Source organism: Protobothrops mucrosquamatus, unplaced genomic scaffold (assembly GCF_001527695.2).
Source record: "Protobothrops mucrosquamatus isolate PMUCROS unplaced genomic scaffold, P.Mucros_1.0 scaffold_253, whole genome shotgun sequence".
Lineage (NCBI taxonomy): Eukaryota > Metazoa > Chordata > Lepidosauria > Squamata > Viperidae > Protobothrops > Protobothrops mucrosquamatus.
The window spans coordinates 807,689-820,125 of NW_015386329.1; positions in this window are offsets into that span (position 1 = coordinate 807,689).

Below are 12,437 nucleotides of genomic sequence, written 5' to 3' on the forward strand. Positions count from 1 at the left end.
AGGAAAATTGCTTAGTTTGCATTTGAATGCAAATTAATTGAATGCAAGGAGAGAAGCAACTTAGAACTAATAGTGAGAGTAATCAACCAATAGAATAGTTTGCTTTCAGAAATTGCAGCTATTCCATACTGGAGACTTTCAAAAAAAGACAGCCACTTGTCTGAAATGGTGTAGGGTCTCCTCCTTGAGCAGGGGGTAGACTAAAAGACCTCCAAGGTTCCTTTCAACTCTTATTACAAGTAATCCTCGGGTTATGAGTGTAATGGAGCCTGCCCATTCCACTCGTAACTCGAAAACTCGTAGAGTGAATCTCGTTCGAGGCACAAGATCATTCACTTGCTTGTTAAAATGCATGCGGCTTGTTAAGTAAACATGAGGTATCTCAGGGTGGGGAAGGCCATGGAGAGCCTAGTGCTGGAACAGGCCCCCAAAGCCTCCCCGACCCACTAAAATACCCCATGCTTCCCCCTGCTTTCCTGCTGCGCCAGACTCATCTGGAAAAGATCCGTCTCCTCTCTGCTGCATTCCTACTGCTCCCTGGATTTGAGACCAGGGAACACTTCCACAACCCCCCCCCCCGTGGCCCTATCCTGGCTCCAGAGGCCTTTTCCAGGCCACTGCAGCCCGGATTTGGGACTGGGGAATGCTTCCGTGCACCCCGCGTGGCCCAATCTGGGCTCTGGAGGCCTTTTCCAGGCTGCTGTGACCTGGATTTGAGGCCATGAAATGCTTCTGCAGCCTCCCTGGGGCCCAATCGGTCCTGGAAAAGGTCTCCGAAGCCCGAATCGGGCCGCACAGGATGCGTGGAAGCTATAAAATTTAGAAAAACAATAGAATCGTAAACATGAGGATCTGGAATAAACAATTATTAAAATGTTCAACAATACTTAATTTTGACATCAAAAATTAACACTATTTAATTTTGAATAGACAAAGTTACCATATGGATCTGAGGTAAATTAATCAAAAAACATACTGGCAAAATCATTATCCTAATCCAAGTGATGTATTCTACCACTTAAACTTTTTCATGACAATCTGCTTATGGTTCTGATAGATATGATGAGTAGATCCATCCATCCTTTCATCTTTTGCAGTACACCTCATCACTCTGTCTAGGGCAGGGGTGTCAAACTCAATTTCATTGAGTGCCGCATCAGCATTATGACTTTCCTCAAAGAGCCAGGTCGGCGTGGCTGGATTAGCATGGCCAGCTTGACATGGCCACCTCGATGTCGCTCACATAGACCAGGGTGAGCGCCAAAGCATCATCCACCAGAGAAGTCTCATTGTCCCTTTTTTTAAAAAGAAATTTTATTGGTTTTTTTCATTTTTACATAAAAGTGCTTAAGAAACAACGTGGTGATTGGGCTATCAATTATCCCAAAACAAAATCGTACATATATCACACAAATTAGTTCCTTAAAAGTTCCCTCTCTATTTCCCACATATTATTTTACCAATTAAAATTAGTACATTTGTAAAAAAAGCTTAATCAATCCAATCGGTCGTCAATCACATTTCAATTATGAAAATCCAAATCCTGTTTTTAAGCTTTACTATTTTGAAAATTACCATATTCCAGTTAAGCTTATATAGACATATTAACACTTTGGGCATCTCTCATTTCTCTTTTCCCTATCATGATGATCAAAGAATAACATTAACTGAGTTATTTGATCTCCCAAAAATAACAGAGCTTGATATTCAGGTACGAGCTATTGAAAATTGTGATAATGTGGATAATCAACTAGCAACTACAATAAGGAATAAAATTGACTATACTACTCAGACGATATTGGAAGAAAGAGAAGAGAACATTGACTACTTTGAAGTATCGAGAAATAGCTTTACTCAAATGTTGAGGTTTGATGATGTAGAAGCTTTATTATGGAAGCCGGTTTGGCATAGAAAGAAAGCTAGAGTTAGGTTTAAAAATTTGGTTTAAACTTTTACTTAATGGGTTAAAAAGGTTGTTGACACTTGGATTGTTTCAATATATATATTTTAAGATGCTTAATCTAATGAATCATTTATTAATACTATTACTTCTCTTATCACAAATACCTTCTCTTCTCAGTCTATTACAAAATAGTTATCTTAGTTAAAATAAAGATATCAGTCCGAAAAAATACATTTCTATCTATCTTAAATATATATTCTATCAATCAATTAAGTAAAATTTACCCCTCCAACTATTTTTCATCTCTAATACCAAATATTATTACAAAAATATCCTTTTACAGAATCACATATTTCATTTGTTATTGAAACAATCCAAGTGTCAACAACCTTTTTAACCCATTAAGTAAAATTTTAAACCAAATTTTTAAACCTAACTCTAGCTTCAAATGACATCCCAACTCCTGCAGAGGGCAGCTCCAGGGCTGAGCTTGGGCAGGGAAAGGAGTCCTGGCTGCCTCTTGTGGACAGGAACTCCCTGCCCTTCCCCTTTACCGGGGCCATTGGAGGTGCAGTGGTGGGCAGGAGGCTTGTCCCACATGTGCAGCTCGAACTGGAGGATGAGGTTGGATGGTAGAGACTCAGTGGGCAGGGGATGCGATGTGGCAATGACAATGATCAGCTAGGCTGCCTCATTGCAGCCCCACCTTCTGTCTTTACTTGCCACAGCAGCTGGATCGTGTGCCTCTCCCCAAGCCTCTGCCTCTGCCTGCCACTTAAAGGGATAGCCTGATGGCTGTCACTCTCAGACCTACCTCTGCTGCGTGGGCTGCAGGGCCCCAAGGAGCATGTTGGGTGGGATCGAGTGTGGCTTTTTGGACACCCCGGCTCATATTAGCTAAGTGTTGCTGCCAGCCAATGGGTGGCCTAGGGGCTGAGCTGAAGTTGCTGCTGTGCACCATCAGCCCTTGTGCTTGCCATTTCCTGTGTGCATGCCCAAGGGGAGCGCCCGGCTGAGCTGGGGTGAGCTGGGCCGAAGCAGTGAGGGCCGGCACCTCACCAAGGCAGTGCCATGGGCCAGATCTAAATCCATCTTGGGCTGAATCCAGCCTACGGGCCTTGAGTTTCACACGTCTGGTCTAGGACCTAATAAAGGTGAACCCCAGGATTTGTATATGGCTGTTTTTTTCATTTTGGCAAACATAAATGTTTCTTTTCTTTAGATTTCCAGCAGAATGCATGGAGGACAAAAAGAAAAAATATGAGGGCCATATACATAGCCCTTCCCCTACCCCCTGGAGCAGTGGTCCCCAACCTTTCCACTGTGGTTGCTCTGCCCAGTGCAGGGAGGCATGTGTATGTGGCAGGGGCATGCATGCACAGAGCTCCATTTGTGAAACTGGCGGGCACATATGTGCTGCACTCGCACAAATGAGCAGAGTGTGCTTGCACTCGTGTGAAGCTCCACTCATGTCAGCGACAGTCACTTGTGCTCGTGAGCAAAGCTCCCCTCACATGAGCGGAGGGTGTTTGAGCAGAAGGCACTTGTGCTCATGTGTGAAGCTCCACTTGCATGGGCAGAGGGCACTCACGCACAAAGTTCCATTCACACAAATAGCACTTAGACTTATACCACTTCACAGTGCTTTATAACCCTCTCTAAGTGGTTTACAGAGACAGCATATTGCATGCAACAATCTGGGTCCTCATTTTAATGACCTCAGAAGGATGGAAAGTTGAGTCAACCTTGAGCCAGTGAGACTCGAACTGCCAAACTGCTGGCAGTTGGCAGTTAGCAGAATTAGCCTGCAATACTGCATTCTAACCACTGCACCACCACAGCTTAAATCATACAATCTAAATCTAAATCATAGTATGAACAGCTAAGGGATCTTGGCATATTTCGTCTAACAAAAAGAAGGTTTACGGGTGACATGATACTATCTTCCAATACTTGAAGGGCTGTTACAGGGAAGAGGGGATCAATTTATTTTCTATAGCACCTGAGGGCAAGACAAGAAGCAGTGCGTGGAAGCTTGTCAAAGGGAGACCCAACCTGGAACTAAGGAGGAATTTCCTGACAATGAGTACAATTAGTCAATGGAAGCGCTTGCATCCTGGAGTTCTGGTGGAGGTTTTCAATAAAATATTGAACAGTCATTCACCTGGGATGGTATAAAGACTCCTTGCTTGGCAGAGAGTAGATTAAAAGATCTCCAGCCTATAACACAGGTTCATTGTAATTTAGCATAACTTGACATGCACTTTAAATCTGTCGTCAGGTATATTGTTGATTTATTTTTTGTAATTATTTAGTTTTAATAGAAAAAGATAATGCTATTCTGGGTTTTTTTTAAACTGCTCAAATTACAGAAAGTGGTTAAAATAGTTTCTAAAATTGTAAGTAAAGAAAGATGGAGAATCATGATGTCCAAGCAGTATTTCAACTATCTCAGCCGCAAGCCATCAAGCTTTAATACAACATTTTGAATTTATCACAGAAACGTGTGAGTGTTGTTGGTAAAGCACAGACACAATTTACATTTAATATTCATGTTAAGTAATATCTTTGGAGCGCTGTTTTAAGGCAACTAGATGTATCATATTAATCATGGATTATTACAGGTAGTGTATCACCAACTGGACCAATATTTATTTTACTGATCATCATCATCGAATGTAGAAAGCATTGCTATTGAAGCAAAAGGTGTTATTAATTGATGTCATGCTCATTAAGGGCAGTTTTGTTTTCTCCATGCCCCAACTCAATGTCGTCTTCTCCAATTCATTATTAATTAATGCTCAACTAATGCTGAAGCAGGATGCTCAGTGGGAAGATTTCTGAAAGTACATGAAACCAGTTATAACTGAAGCCATTGTGAGGAATGCCAAACAAATTTAGAACAATGTGACATAGTCAAAATATTGCCTGAGTCATTATCCATTATAAACTCACTTTTCAATATATTTAAAACTGTATGCTGTTGAACACCTAAAATGGATTTTATCCTCAAGTGTATTTTTTTCTTATAATGACAATTCTACATGTGAATACAGCTTAATTGCCTGTCTCTTTCACAGTACAGTAATGAAATGTACAAGTAAGAAGCAGTTGTGTAGTTTATGTAAATGGTTTATAATCGAATGCTGTAATTATAGGTAGTCTTATAAAAGTGTCAAGTGATTAATAAATGAGCTCTGATACAGTATCTATGATATGACAAGGTAACAAAGGAAAGGCAAATTAATGAAAATATTCTTGTCTCAAAGTAATTTTAATTGGAAGTTCAAACAATCTGTTGTGGCAAAAAGATGTAATCCAAAGCAACAGTTGTAATCATTATTAGTTATTTTAGGGGTGATATTTTGGGTACAGTTGACTTTAAAGGATTTAGTCCTATGAACAATTTTTCATACCCAGATAGTGCTAAAGATGGGTAACTGCTACTTAATGAATTAGTAGAATTTTTAATATAGATTCGAGGTTTTATATCAGTAGAATAACTTTCATTATACTCTGCCACTAGAATGGGCAGTCTAAAGCATCAGAATTTCATATGGCCCCTAAGTATCCTTTTTACATTCTCCAGAACTACTTCTGATCCCAAGTGATGATGATTGGTACTATATTTTTTTTAAAAAAAAATCTGAAATGGAATATATATGAAAACCATAGTGTGAACCCTAAAATACACGGAATATAGTTAAAAGTATTTTTTGAGGCAAATTAGCTGAACCCTATGCTATATCTTCTATGGAGATTATATCTAGTCATGTGAACTCTATCTGCAGTCTAAAATGATAGAACTCAGAAACAGAGTTTGAGCACCTGAGTAAGAATACAGGTCCTTTGTAAGCTGAATGAAATCGGTGAAGAACCAGGCTTTTCTGATTGCCAGTAAATTATTCTTGATTGTCACAAGCAACTGGCCAACTGTTATACAAGATTAATCTGAATGTAAGTCTGAATAGTTTGCGGTGACTAAGACTAAATGCTCTGAATGCATTGTTGAGATATCATTGATTTCAAATGTGTATACATAGTGTTCAATGAATTTCATTATTTTAGATATAATTTCAGTAAGATAAAAGAAATATGAAAACATATGAAGAACAAAAAGAAAGAAAAAAGAAAAAAGAAAAAGAAAAAAGAATAAAGAAAAAGAAATATAGAAAAAGAAAGAAAGGATAATTACAGAAAGCCAGAAAAAAGAAGTGACTTCCAAACTTGCTTTCAGCCATTCCAAACAAAGACATTATTACTCCCTTCTCCTTTGATATTACAAAAATCTCTTCAGCTCCTTATTCAATCTTTTGCAATTATTTAATCTAGAAATCATTATTTAACTTATTCCCATTTTGCCCAACACAAACTTGAAGAGTTCATTTAACTGTTTTATTGATACAGCTATATACAGGAATCTTCTCAGTTTGATGGTTTGCACCTGGGTTTGACTATATAAAGTCCAGGGGCATTCAGGAAGTTTGGATTTTACCCTCTTGTGCTCACATCAGGATTCCAGACTAATTTTCCATTTGACTCCTCTCCCTACCTCAGTCAGTCTCTCATACAATTTTCAGCAAATAGTCCATAAAAGGTTTCCAGACTTTTATAAAAGTATTCATTTATTGTTTTGTTCTTGACCAAATAGGTCAGTTTTGCAATTTCTGCAATATTTGTCATCTTCACAATCCATTCTTCAATTGTGAGTGTTTCAGTATTTCTCCATCATTGTGTCTATAATGCACATACACATTACATTTATATGTATATCTCAGGAGCTGATGTTGGGAAAGGAGAGTGGGTCCCTCCATCCCAGCTTCCCTGCAGGCCATATGACTCTGTCCTGGGTGCAATTTTGGAGTGATCACAATTTATCACAGCACCTCCAAAAATTGTGCTTGCTTTTGAGATGGACCTACACAGCCTCGACTGTGTAGAAAGACCACATTGTGCAGCAGCTGCTTCCCAAAGGATACCTCCAGAACAGAACAAAGGGGCTCTTTGATGTACTGCAGCTCTAGCCTGTGGCATGCAGGGGTCGAGGAATGCAAGGGGCGATGGGAGGAGATAGAAGGTTGGATGGAGTTGAAGCACTCAGTGATCAAAAGTGTGGGAAAACTGTCAAATACCTGAATTTTGATTATGGGACTGTGGGAGCATTGCAATGGCTGTAACTTGAAGTACCACTTGTAAAACATTGTTCAGCATTGCTGTAACTTCAACTTACCATTTTGATCATTGAACCAATGGTCGTAAGTCAAGGACTATCTGTGTAGTGGATATTTTATTTTTTACAACTGTAATTATAATTTATATTAGTCAAATTAAATGGCTTGCTCATCCTTCAGCCTAACTTTAATTTACTGTTATGTATTCTTAAAAGTAGAATCTGGGGTTTTAAGGCTTCAGAATTAATATAGCATTTTATTGCAACTGAAAATCTAAAGGGATTCTATGTGACAAGAAATAGTCAAACTTTGTTTTTAGATGTGAACATGTTCCTGAATTTGGGGGAGGGGTACAAAACTCCCTCCTGGAGTGTAAGCAATTACCCATAGAAGTTTTCTTCAATACTTTAGAATTTAGAAAAACTTAAAAGAAATTATTTATTTTTGTATTTTGTATTGTTATGTTATTACTGTTTTCATACTGTGAGCTGCTGAGAATCTATGATCATGCCAGAATATAAACATTATACATAACATAAATAAACTGACTATACCTAAGATTAAAAAAGAGAGAGATGTACCTGCCTAGGCTGGAAAGCCACAACAACAGCAACAAAATGTTAGAAGAAGGCAATGACAAGACAATTCTGTATTTGTTCCTAAGAAAACCTCATAGGTGTTGAGCTTCTCAAATGAGATTTTACTATTTTTATAAACTGTGAGTTGCAGTTGATTCTTATGCCTATGGGAGATTTCAGTAGAAAGGTGCTCATACTCTGTGCAAGGTTCTGCAACTCCAAGGCAAAACAGATCCTGCTGCTTGGCTATAAGAGTAGTGACTATAATCAAGAAAGTTAATAGCATGATTTCCTGTAATTTTATTTTACCTAATTATTGCATACAGTCTCTTAAGTTGGGTTGGAATTGAATGGCCTTAATGCCACTAAATGGGGCCTGCTGATCTCCATTGTTTTAATTAATTCAAAAATATTAAAAGTAGTCAACATTGGTGAGATAGTGTGATGGTACAGTCTCCTGATAGATTGGCAGTACTGTCCTGTAGCAAAGCTTAGCTTTTCCCTGTATTCATCATGAACATTCTAGTACTTATAAACCCTGCAATAAAATATCTAATATACTTGTTATTTTTCACTCCATAAAGCAAAAGCATATTGCTCAATTTTAACCTCTCCCTGAACAGATAGATCATCACTCCTCCATCACCAAGTTCTACTTGTGCTTTGGGTGGGGGCAAGTAACTTTTTTGAACAAAGAGGCTAACATTTTAAATCATTTTTTTTCAGTGGCTAAAGGTCACAGGAGTGTGTGTCAGTTATATAGTATCATTGAAAATGAGGATGGAGATAGAACATTTTGGCCATTTTAATCATTTATTGAGGCTTGGCTTGAATAATTTTAAAAATTATTTAGTAAAAAATTTCTTCCTTTGCCAACCCCCTAAAAAACAACAACAGCCCCACTAACATTATTGGATACAATTTTGAGTAGTTCTTAGAACCACAAAAATGAGGTTTGGGGCCACATGCAGCCTTTTTCCTTGTCTGGCCTAGAATATCCAGCTTTTTACTTAAGATTGGCAGTTTGGAAATGCAAAAATCCAGAGAATCATTAAAATTTTGGGCCAGTTACTGTCTTTCAACCCCTTATTGGGCTGTTGTGGGGAAAATAGGAGGAGGAAAGAGTATTATGTATGCTTCCTATCTTGAATTATTTATAACATTAATAAAGGCAGAATAAAATAAAAAAATAAAAAATGGTAGCACAGATATGATCTACTAGACCTACTACTATAATTAATTTAGTGAGAATGACCAGAAAGATGCCGAACACTCCCAAACAGCCGTTTATATTAAAATAAAAATAGTTGTGACACATTTGTGGCAGTGAAGATGATGCTTTGCCACACACTGACTTGAGGGTTAACTAAAAATAAAAAGCAAAAAAGCAAACAATAAGAAAAGGCATTAAGGAACTCCCATTCAAGGTGCAAATTTCATCACATTAGGTCTAAAAGCAGCCCAATAAAATGCAACTAAATTCTAAAGAAAGACAAAAGAGGTGGATCTTTCAAATTGACTCCCCCCTCGAAATAATTTAGTTCAATATTGTTTCACTGTGAATGATTAATCATAACTTTATTCTACTGTTGTTTGATTGCAGAAGAGATATCAGATCAATCAATCAATCAAGTCAAAATGGCATTGCACCAATTTCAATAACATTTGGCAGAAAGAGAATAAGAAATAATAAACCAAAGAAATTAAAAACATGAGACAGGAACAGGAAAAAAGATACAGAGCTACAGCTAGATTATAAGATTACTATTCATTTACTTTTTGATACCTTCATACACTTGCATACTATGCTGGATTTAATTTTTCTAGTTATTTTTTATTTATTTCCTTTACTTCCACATGCAGTTTTTCCCAAGATCAACCATTAGCAAACAATAATCTCTTCCACATTCTTAATCACCTTCACAAATTTTCTGTGTTTCATCATAAACTATTTATTTGTTTATTTTATTTGCTGCCCATCTTGCCACAAGGCAACTCAGTCATGCATTTAGATTTATATTTAGTTCTTTTCAATGTGTGATCTTAAACCACATATCTGAAAAAAATATATTTACCTAAGCAGATATTCTCAAAAGAATTACCATTCTTATTAATATTGTTCAATCATGTTTACATCACAGAATGGCATAATCACAGTGTTCTGTCCTCATTACATGTTACTTTGTGTGCAGCTTGACATGCAGCTAAACCCGCCTATCCTCCAATAAAACAGACTGTGTGCTTAGATCTGGATACTTTGTTAAAGGAACAGGATGGTGAAACTGGGAAAAATAGAAACATAGAATAAAAACCCAAATACAAAATAAGAAGTGTTGAGTTGCTGGTGACCATAGCAATTAACAAATATATAAATCTAAATCTCACCAGCGATGCTGTGTATATGGGATGCGGATTTTTGTCCTCAGATGAACATGTGCCACTTGGCTTCCCAAGATGCACTTGTTTTTTGGAATGAGGGATGCTGGGAAGATGACCCTTAAAGGGCCGGGTCTCAATAAAGATTCATGTTGGGCCACTAGATGGAGCTCAAAATACATTAAAGAACAACAATAGCAATAAAATACATAATTACATACATAAACTTTATGGTGGAGGCATGACACACAGTTTCTACACTCATAAGTCATCATGCAATTATCAACCTATGAATTCCAATATGTATCCATAACAACAATTGCTCAGAGTCACTTCGAATTGCAAGATGGACAACATAAATTTAATACATAATAAAAAAATAAACTAAGATGACTGTAAGGACCCACTTCAATCCCACATCTTAAGAAAGGAGAACTCTTGGAGACGGTTTCCTCCAACAGGAACTTTTATTAAAAGTAGTTGATAGCAGGCATAATAGACAGGATCTGAGGGATTTCTTTACAGATCAATACTTTAAAGTGTCCCCAAGCAAACCACACCCCACAGTTCATCCGGATGGTTCAGACCGGCCAATTCCCAAGTGTTAAGTCCATCGTGGGAAAGGGGAGATAACATCAGTCCAGCTCCGGTCATAGCACGATGTTCAAGCAGCTCTTTGCACCTCCTTTTGAGACTGGAGAAATAAGCCAGGCTCCGGAGGTTGTACTTCTTTCTCCCCCCCTTTTCCTAGCTGACAGGTTAGGGAGAGGAAAGTTTAGAGAGAGATGCAGTGTAGGAAGCAAATTTTACATTGTAGGAGGCAGTGGACACAGAAGCAATAAACAAAACAAAAGGTTACATGGTAACAAATAGAGGAAGCAAAAGCAATAACCCCGCAGGCATATCCCCCTCCCCCTTGGGAGCATGGCAGAACCCAGGAAAAAGTGAGATTTGTTTTTAGATCAGAGGAGATAGATAGAAATGAAATAGAAATGGGTTCTGACATCCTGCCCCACTTAAAAATAGGAGAGATTCACCTGAAGAGAAAACAAAACAGGTATAGAGATTAGTCTGGTTTGTTGGGATATTCTGTATGAAACTTCTTTAGCAGTTTAGGTGCTCTGACGTGATGTTTATGGACCCACTCGTTTTGTGAGGAGGGAAAGTGTTTCCATGCTACTAGGTATTGAGTTGCTCCATGATACTTCCTAGAATCTAGGATTTCTTTTATCTCGAAGAGTTGTTCTCCTTCAACCTTGATTGGAGGTGGTGGTGGGAATTTTTGGCCGTAAGGGCGACTGTTGATCTCGTTTCAGCAAGCTGCAGTGAAAAATTGGATGTATTTGCCTGAGGTTTGGGGGCAGTTCTAATTCTACTGTTACTGGGTTTATGATTCTTTTAATTGGAAAAGATCCTATATATTTTGGGCCAAGTTTTTTACAGGGCTGTAGGGATTTTAGGGATTTTGTAGACAAATATACCATTTCTCTTACAGTGAATGGTATGGGTTCAACTCTTTTTTTATCTGTTTGTGCTTTGTATGCTTGCCTAGCTTCATCTAAGGCTTTCCTAACTACTGGCCAGGTGTTTTGTAATTGTGTTATCCATTTTTTCAGCGATGGGATTGCCGGTTTGTTTGGGATTAGTTCTGGCACAGGGTTGAAACTTTGACCGGTGGCTACTTGAAAGGGATTGTAGCCTGTGCTGGAGTGGACTGCATTATTGTAAGCAACTTCTGTGAAAGGGAGTAAGTCTGTCCAATCTGTTTGCCGGAAATTAATAAAGCATCTTAAGTATTGCTCAAGTACTGAGTTAGAACGTTCGGTCTGTCCATTGCATTGAGGATGAGGACTAGATGACAGTCCCTGAGTGGTTCCTAAGAGGGATAAAAATTCCTTCCAAACTTCTGATGTAAATTGCACTCCCCTATCAGATATGATTCGTTGGGGTGCCCCATGCAGTCTATAGATGTGCTGCACAAATAGTTTCGCTAAGGTTTTTGCGGTGGGAATCTTTTGGCAAGGGATAAAGTGCACTTGTTTGGAAAACAGGTTCGTAACCACCCAGATGACAGTGTTTCCATTGCTTTCTGGTAATTCCACTATAAAATCCATGGATATTTCTTTCCAGGGGGCTGTGGGATTCGCCACTGGTTGTAACAATCCGGGCGATTTCCCTTGCAACCTCTTAGCAGCTGTGCAAGTTGGGCAGCTGGCCACATAACTTTCTATGTCCTTTTTCATGGACGGCCACCAACATTGCCTTTTAATTAAATGTAATGTTTTTACAAATCAAAAATGCCCTGCTGATTTTATATCATGGCATAGCTGCATGAAAGTGACCCTCTGGGTAGTTGGTATATATAACGTCTCCCCCACCCATGGCAATCCGTCCTTGATTGTGCACATG